This window comes from Protopterus annectens, chromosome 1.part1, assembly GCF_019279795.1.
Source record: "Protopterus annectens isolate FY-2018-M chromosome 1.part1, PAN1.0, whole genome shotgun sequence".
NCBI lineage: Eukaryota > Metazoa > Chordata > Ceratodontiformes > Protopteridae > Protopterus > Protopterus annectens.
The window spans coordinates 209,680,702-209,688,568 of NC_056726.1; positions in this window are offsets into that span (position 1 = coordinate 209,680,702).

The following is a 7,867-nucleotide window of genomic DNA, read 5'->3' on the forward strand; positions in this document are numbered from 1 at the left end:
AAAGTTATTCACCAAATATGAAACAATATCCAAATGAGCTACTACTTAGCATGCTGACATGTTCCCTGACAAAGTTATTGACCAAATATGGAACAATATCATAATTCTCATAACCGAAGTGCTAAACATAATGTGATATATGTACATTTGTCCAGCATACAGACACAGTTCTTTTTCCATCCTGTAACTAATAATGCCGCCTTCAAAATAAGGTATTACTTAAACTGATGACATGTTCCCTGACAAAGTTATTTAGCACAATAGGAAAAGAAATCATAACTCTCATAACCATAATTGTAGCCAGACTGTGATATGTGTGCAGGATGGTTATTGACATATTCTCTTGTACGTGGCACTCTCCTCAAACAGTTGTTTTTTCTCAGCATGTTCACCAACTCCCTACCACAGTTATTTGCCAAACTAAGAAAAATATCATAATTTACATAACACAATTCATAATCAAACAGTTGTCTGTTCCTGAACACAGCATACAGATACTTTGTTTACAATCTAAAAATGAAGTATTATTTAGTGTGTGTACAAGTTCCTTAGCAGTTCTGTGACAATGGTGTTCATAAAATATAACAATAGAGTTTCTTAACATACTGGTCCTACTTGGTCATAGCTGTTGTCCATTCATTCTCACTAGCTGCATGTTACCAATATATCGTGCATATCTGTCATCACACCATTGTGGAGGTCAGTCAAGAACAAATCAATGCCATCTTCAGTTAGGTGAACATCATCGCTTCTGAAAAGGTGAACATCTTCTGCAGTGATGCTGTCATGGCAGATTGTTGATCCACTGACCCTGTGCATCAAGCCATGCATGAACCCATTCTGTAAACGTCAGGCCTTGTGCACTGCCTGTTGACTATTTGCTGTTTTCTGTATCTGGCGAGAAATTATGTCAGACCACACAAAATGACAATGTGGCCACCACAATTTCAGGTGTTCAAAAATTGCTCTGATTTGAAACCGTAGCCTTCTGAATGGGTGAGTGATGACATCATTTCCTCCAATGTGCAGCACAAGAATGTCCGGCTCAGGGTAGATTGAACACTTCTCTTCCAACAACTGCAGGAGTCTGCTCCAATGCAAACCTCTTCTTGCAATCCAGTATAACTTTACACTAGATATGGGGAAGCTCAAGTTGTAGTGATTTTCACTTCTGGAGAAATGGCTGGCAGCCCAGTGAATGTAGGAATGACCACACACCCACACTGTCACTTGTCACTCTCCTGCTTGTGATGCCTTGTCACTGTCACAAGGTGGATGCGCCTGCACAGGAAAGAAATGCAAACAGGTTACTGATGATGTTTGAGGGATTTATTAATTACTACAACATGCACATGAATATAATGTTCATTACCTTGTTTGCCTGTTCAAATATTCACTGCAATCCACATGGGCATTATTCTTCGGGTTCATTATTTGCAAAGATGATGAAGAGGTACATACCTAACAACCTGAAAACCAGCAAGTCACACACACTATCAGATTTGTAGTAGACAGGGCACATGTAAAGAGAAAAAGCAGGGTAAGGACCGCCTCTCCACTAATGCACCCTGGACAGGCATGGGTCTTCAGTGGCACTTGAGGGCATCTGATGTGTTCAGTACCTGTGCTGGCTACCCACTCAGACTGCTGATACCACTAAGGTATCAATACCTCCTTCAGTGTCAGCAGTCTGCCTTACCTCTGCCTTTTCTCTTTGCATGTGTCCATTCAGCAATGGACATAAGGGATCAAGGAGGGAAGTTATGTACTATTTGCTGCCCTGACCTACATACATTTACTGTACCAGAGTGGAGGGAGAGTGAAAGGGCACATCGCGAAGAAAGATGTACCTAGAGTCTTTCTTTTTGCAGGCGGCCTTTTGGGGAGAGAATGGCCTTCTCGTGCAGATGTGCAAGTGAAGTCTCATCATCTGTGTCATAGTCTTCATCTTCCCTCTGGTTGGCATTACGTAGTGTCTCTAGGTACATACTCATGTCTGAACCACCGCTGCAACCATCAAAGTCTGTTTCCTCACCCAACAGGTTAATGCTGCTTGCTTTCTCCTCCACAGATGGCATCATCGTTGGGGGATGTGTTACTTTCTTTTTGAAATTACACCTGAAAAACACAACAGTATATAACATTCTGATGTTATATACCTGCACCAAGGGACTGGAAAAGCAACACAACATAAAATTATAAAGTGACTACGTGATACAGGAAATTACTACATGATATGATATTCAACTGCAGTAGTTCACAAGAATATGAAGCATATAGCCACAAGAGGGACTTCACTGTGTCTAAAACAAATTGTCAAAATGACAACAAGAAACTGGTGTGTGTGTGTGTGTGTGTGGGGGGGGGGTGGCTTGTGCATTCATCAATGTGATAACGACTTTTACTTATGTGAATAACAATGACAGCTGCTGACAGTTTTACCTGAAAAGTGATAATGACTCAGTGCTATTCAGTAAATGCTCTGATTGTTAATGTGATAATGACCTGCAATTCAATACTGCATGCTCAGACACAGGTGATAATTGCTGCACATAACCTGTTCAGTATGCATTCATTATATTACCTTGTGCAGCTGTTATGTAACACAGACTCATTATCATCAGTAAGGAGAAGACCTGAGTAATTCAGTAAAATAGTGTAATAGTGTAGATATCAGTGAGTCCTTCCTCTCACCTAAATTCCACACAAGACTGAAAAATCCTTGAAAAATGCCCAAAATATAGGGGTAGCTGCATGCCGGTAGTAGTCAGCAATAACCTTTATCTCACTCAGGCAACTACTGAGTATAATCAGAAATAGAATAATACAAGCAGAAGTGAGTTGTTGTCTTTAATTGCTTAATTTATATCATACTATTAATTAGTCACTGGTGTATCTGATGTCTTATATGCTGGCATATTGCACTGTATTTAAATTTCTGTGCTGTATCCTAAGTAATATAAGCATATGTCATTTGCAGAGTTAATTTCTATGTTTCCCCAGTAACCCCTCCAATTGTTTGTATTGTGTATGCTCAAGCACCAGAATGACACAATAAATTATTTTGCCCAGCTGTCACTTCAGCAGTCTGACCATGTATGAGGTCCCCCTGAGAGGTTCCGAGGGAACGGGGACACGGTCTGGCCAGGCACCCTCCAGGAGATCATGGGGGAGTCAGGGACCATGGTGCTCTGGACCAGAAAGGAGCATTGGCTCAGATGTCCCGATGAGGGCGGGCCTGCCCCTTGGCAGCCAATGGGAGTTCCACAGGGCCTGCCAGGACCAGAGGAAGGTCGCCTGAGGGGCTCTGAGGGCATGGGGACACAGAACGATTTGGCAGCCTTCAGGAGATATCTAACTCAGGAAAAGAGCCCTCCTGTCTGGGTGGAAGTGGAAGCCTGGAGGGGGTCCCTCCCCACAGAAGTCTGGAAGGGAGTGTGGGGCAGACATCAGCTGGGCTGGGAGAGCTCCAGCCTGGGTGTGGGGATCCAGACCATGGCCCCCCTCCATGTGGAAGTCTTTAAGGGAGCAACCGGCAGAAGGCCATGGGGCCAGGAGAGCTCCTGCCCAGGTGAGAGGGGACAAAAAGAGCCTCCCCATGACAGAAGCCTTCGAGGGATTGACCTGTGGGAGTCCTCCATATCCAGAGAGCTCCTGCTAGGCAGGGGGTAGGCGTCTGACCTCACCCGGTACCCAACGGCATCCCCAACAAAAGTCCCCAGAACCTCTCTGGATGGGAAAGCAGGGGGGGAAACGAAAGTCCCAATGGGAGCATGCCTGCCCCTCGGCGGCTGAGGGGAGTTCTGCAGGACTGGCTGAGACCAGAGGAAGGTCCCCCTGAAAGGCTCCTAGCGCACAGGGACATGACCTGGCCAGGCAGCCTCCAGGAGATCTGGGGGAGACGGGGACTGTGGTGCTCTGGACTGGAAAGGAGCATGACTCAGAAGTCCCAATGAGGGTGGGCCTGCTGAGGGGAGTTCTGCGGGGCCAGCTCTGGACTGGAAAGGAGTGGGACTCGGAAGTCCTGATGAGGGCGGGCCTGCCCCTCGGCGGCTGAGGGGAATTCTGCAGGGCCTGCCAGGACCAGGGGGAGGTCCCCCTGAGTGGCTTCAAGGGCACAGGGACAAGGCCCTGCCAGGCTGCCTCCAGAAGATCTGGGGGAGATGGGGGCCATGGTGCTCAGGACCGGAAAGGAGCGTGGGCTAGGAAGTCCTGATGGGAACATGCCTGCCCCTCGGCGGCCGAGGGGAGTTCTGCAGGACTGGCCGAGACCAGAGGAAGGTCCTCCTGAAGGGCTCCGAGGGCACAGGGACATGGCATGGCATGGCAGCCTCCAGGTGATATGTAACCTGGGGAAAGGTCCCTCCCGCCCAGGTGGAATTGGAAGCCCGGAAGGGGCTCCTCCCCACGGAAGTCTAAAAGGGGGAGGGGGGCAGGCATCGGCCGTCCAGGAGAGCTCCCACCTGTGTGAGGGGGGTCCAGACCATGGCTCCCTCCAGGATGGAAGTCCAGAAGGCAGAGAGATGCGGTAAGTGGTTGGGGAGGGAGTGCTACCTTCCGGGTGAGAGGGTCCGGACCACCCCCCCTCCAGGTGGAAGCCCTTAACAGAGCTCCCAGTGGAGAGCCACAGGGCCAGGAGAACTCCTGCCTGGGTGAGAGGGTGCTGGCAGAGCCCCCCACGATGGAAGTCCTCAGGGGAGTGACTGGCGGGAGTCTGTGGGACTCAGAGAGCTCCCGCCTGGTAGCAGAAAGGTGTCCGACCATGCCTGGTATCTGATGGAGTCCCCAAAATATCGAAACGTCCTCGGAACCCCTCTGAACGGGAAAGTGGTGGGACGCGGAAGCCCTTATGAGAGTGGATCTGGCCCTCCTTTGCTGAGGGGAGTTCCGTGGGGTCAGTTGCACTTCACAGGTTTTTCTACCCGGTCGTCCTCTGGGCATGCATGATCCAGTATGATTTGGCAACCTCCAGGAGTTAAGGGATGAAGGGCATCTCATGGGGAGTGCGAGTCTGGGTACCAGCTCCAGGGAGACCATCTCCTGGTGGGCATCCTTGCGGTGGGGGTGCCTCTTCCCACCGTCCATCGATCAATCGGGCCAACCAACTCCTACTGGCGGAGGGCCCCTGAGGAGTGGCTTTGCGGGTCATGGCCAGTGAGTCGAGCTTCTCCTCTGTGGGAGCGAGGCACGGGTGGGGGTGCAGAGCATTCAGCACCCCTCAGCGATGAAGTTGAGGTGAGACCGATGAGCCCGGGCCAATATGAAGGGGTCCTGTCATGTGCTGGGCTGCCCCACCACTCTCTGGCGGGTGCCCCCGAGCACGGAGCTTTGGAAGCTCTCTCCCTCACTCTCTGGCTCTGAGCACAGTTACACTCCGCACTGGCCCACAGCCCACCGGGGTCACGGTCACTGGTCCACGACCAGCACCCACACTACAGTGAAACAGCGAATGGCTCATTAAATCAGTTATGGTTCCTATGATTGCTCGACTGTTACTTGGATAACTGTGGTAATTCTAGAGCTAATACATGCTGATGAGCACTGACCTCTGGGGATGCGTGCATTTATCAGACCAAAACCAGTCTGGGTCTTGGCCCCTGGCAGCTTTGGTGACTCTAGATAAACTTGGGATGATCGTGTGCACTCATGGCGGTGAATTGACATTCAAATGTCTGCCCTATTAACTTTTGATGGTACTATCTGTGCCTACCATGGTGACCATGGGTAATCGGGAATCAGGGTTCGATTCTGGAGAGGGAGCCTGAGAAATGGCTACCACATCCAAGGAAAGCAGCAGGCATGCAAATTACCCACTCCTGACTCGGGGAGGTAGTGACGAAAAATAACAATACAGGACTCTTTTGAGGCCCTGTAATTGGAATTAGTACACTAAGCCCTTTAACAAGGATCTATTGGAGGGCAAGTCTGGTGCCAGCAGCAGTGGTAATTCCAGCTCCAATAGCGTATATTAAAGTTACTGCAGTGAAAAAGTCCATAGCTGGATCTTGGGATCAGGGTGGCAGTGGGCCACGAGGTGAGCTACCGCCTGACCCAGCCCCTGCCTCTCGGCAGTCCCTCAATACTCTTAACTGAGTGTCCCAGGGGTCCAAAGTGTATACTCTGAAAAAATTAGAGAGTTCAAAGCAGGCCAGTTGAATGAATACTTCAGCTAGGAATAATAGAATAGGACTCTGGTTCTATTTTGTTGGTTTTCGTAACTGGGGCCATGATTAAGACGGACGGCCGGGGGGCATTTGTATTGTGCCACTAGAGGTGAAATTCTTGGACCAGCGCAAGATGAATGAAAGTGAAAGCATTTGCCAAGAATGTTTTCATTAATCAAGAATGAAAGTCAGATGTTCGAAGATGATCAGATACCGTCATAGTTCTGACCATAAACGATGCCGACTAGCGATCCGGTGGCGTTATTCCCATGACCCACTGGGGAGCTTCCAGGAAACCAAAGTCTTTGGGTTCCAGGTGGGTATGGTTGCACAGCTGAAACTTAAAGGAATTGATGGAAGGGCACCACCAGGAGTGGAGCGTGTGGCTTAATTTGCCTCAACACAGGAAACCTCACCCAGCCCGGACACGGAAAGGATTGACAGATTGATAGCTCTTTCTCAATTCTGTGGGTGGTGGTGCATGGTCGTCTTAGTTGATGGAGCAATTTGTCTGGTTAATTCTGAAATGAACGAGACACCACCATGCTAACTAGTTATGTGGCCCATTTGGTCATCTCCAACTTCTTAGAGGGACAAGTGGCTTTCAGCCAAATGAGATTGAGCAATAACAGGTCTGTGATGCCCTTAGATGTCCAGGGCTGCACACGTGCTACATTGAATGGCTCAACATGTGTCTATCCATGGCCGACAGGTCTGGGTAATCCGCTGAACCCCATTCGTGATAGGGACTGGAGATTGCATTTATTCCCCACGAATGAGGAATTCCCAGTAAGTGTGGGTCATAAGCTCATGTTGATTAAGTCCCTGCCCTTTGTACACACCGCCCGTCGCTACTACCGATTGGATGGTTTAGTGAGGTCCTCGGATCGGCCCCGCTGGAGTAAGTCATGGCCTAGGCGGTGTGCGAGAAGATGATCAAACCTGACTATCTAGAGGAAGTAAAAGTCGTAACAAGGTTTCCGTAGGTGAACCTGCGGAATGATCATTAATGCTGAAGGCCCTGGGATGGAGCTGTCCCTGGGTAAACCATGGCCTCTCCTCGCTCCACTGCTCTGACCCTCCACGTCTCTCTCCATGTCTCTCTCTGACTCCTATCTCTCTGTCCACCACAGTGGAGGCCAGCGAGACTGAGTCTGCAGCTTCCGGGGGAGGGAGGGAGGGACGGAGAGGGGAGGGAGCGAGCTTGAGAGCAAAGGGTGGCATCTGTCTCCACAAGCCTCCCAGTGGCAGGATGGAGGGGGTCCGTCCACGTGGTGGGGGGTGCAGGTGCTCCTCCACTGCCACAAGGGAATGATGGCAGAGGACACACCCGGCGGTGCAGTCTGCCGCATGCCTTGGAGGCGGCTGGCTCCCTGTGTGGTAGGGGGAGGGAGAGGGTGCCATCCTGGCAGGGGGGTGGTGGCCTCCCCTCCGGCCATGCGGGGGTGACACACTGGAGTCCTCTCCCCTTGATGTTGGTTATGGGTACCGGTTGAGGATGCCCTGCTCAGCGTGGGGCATTGGTTCAAAGACCCAGAGGGTCAGTGGTGTGGCCACGTGCTGGCTGTTGTGGGAGTCCCTGCTGTCCCGTGGTGCAGGGCCAGTAACCCTGGTCCGGGTGCCCGCTATGATGCCCATGAAACCTCGTGTGCTTGTATCGAGGTGTGACACCACACGGGCAGTGGTGCCACCGGCGGACGAGA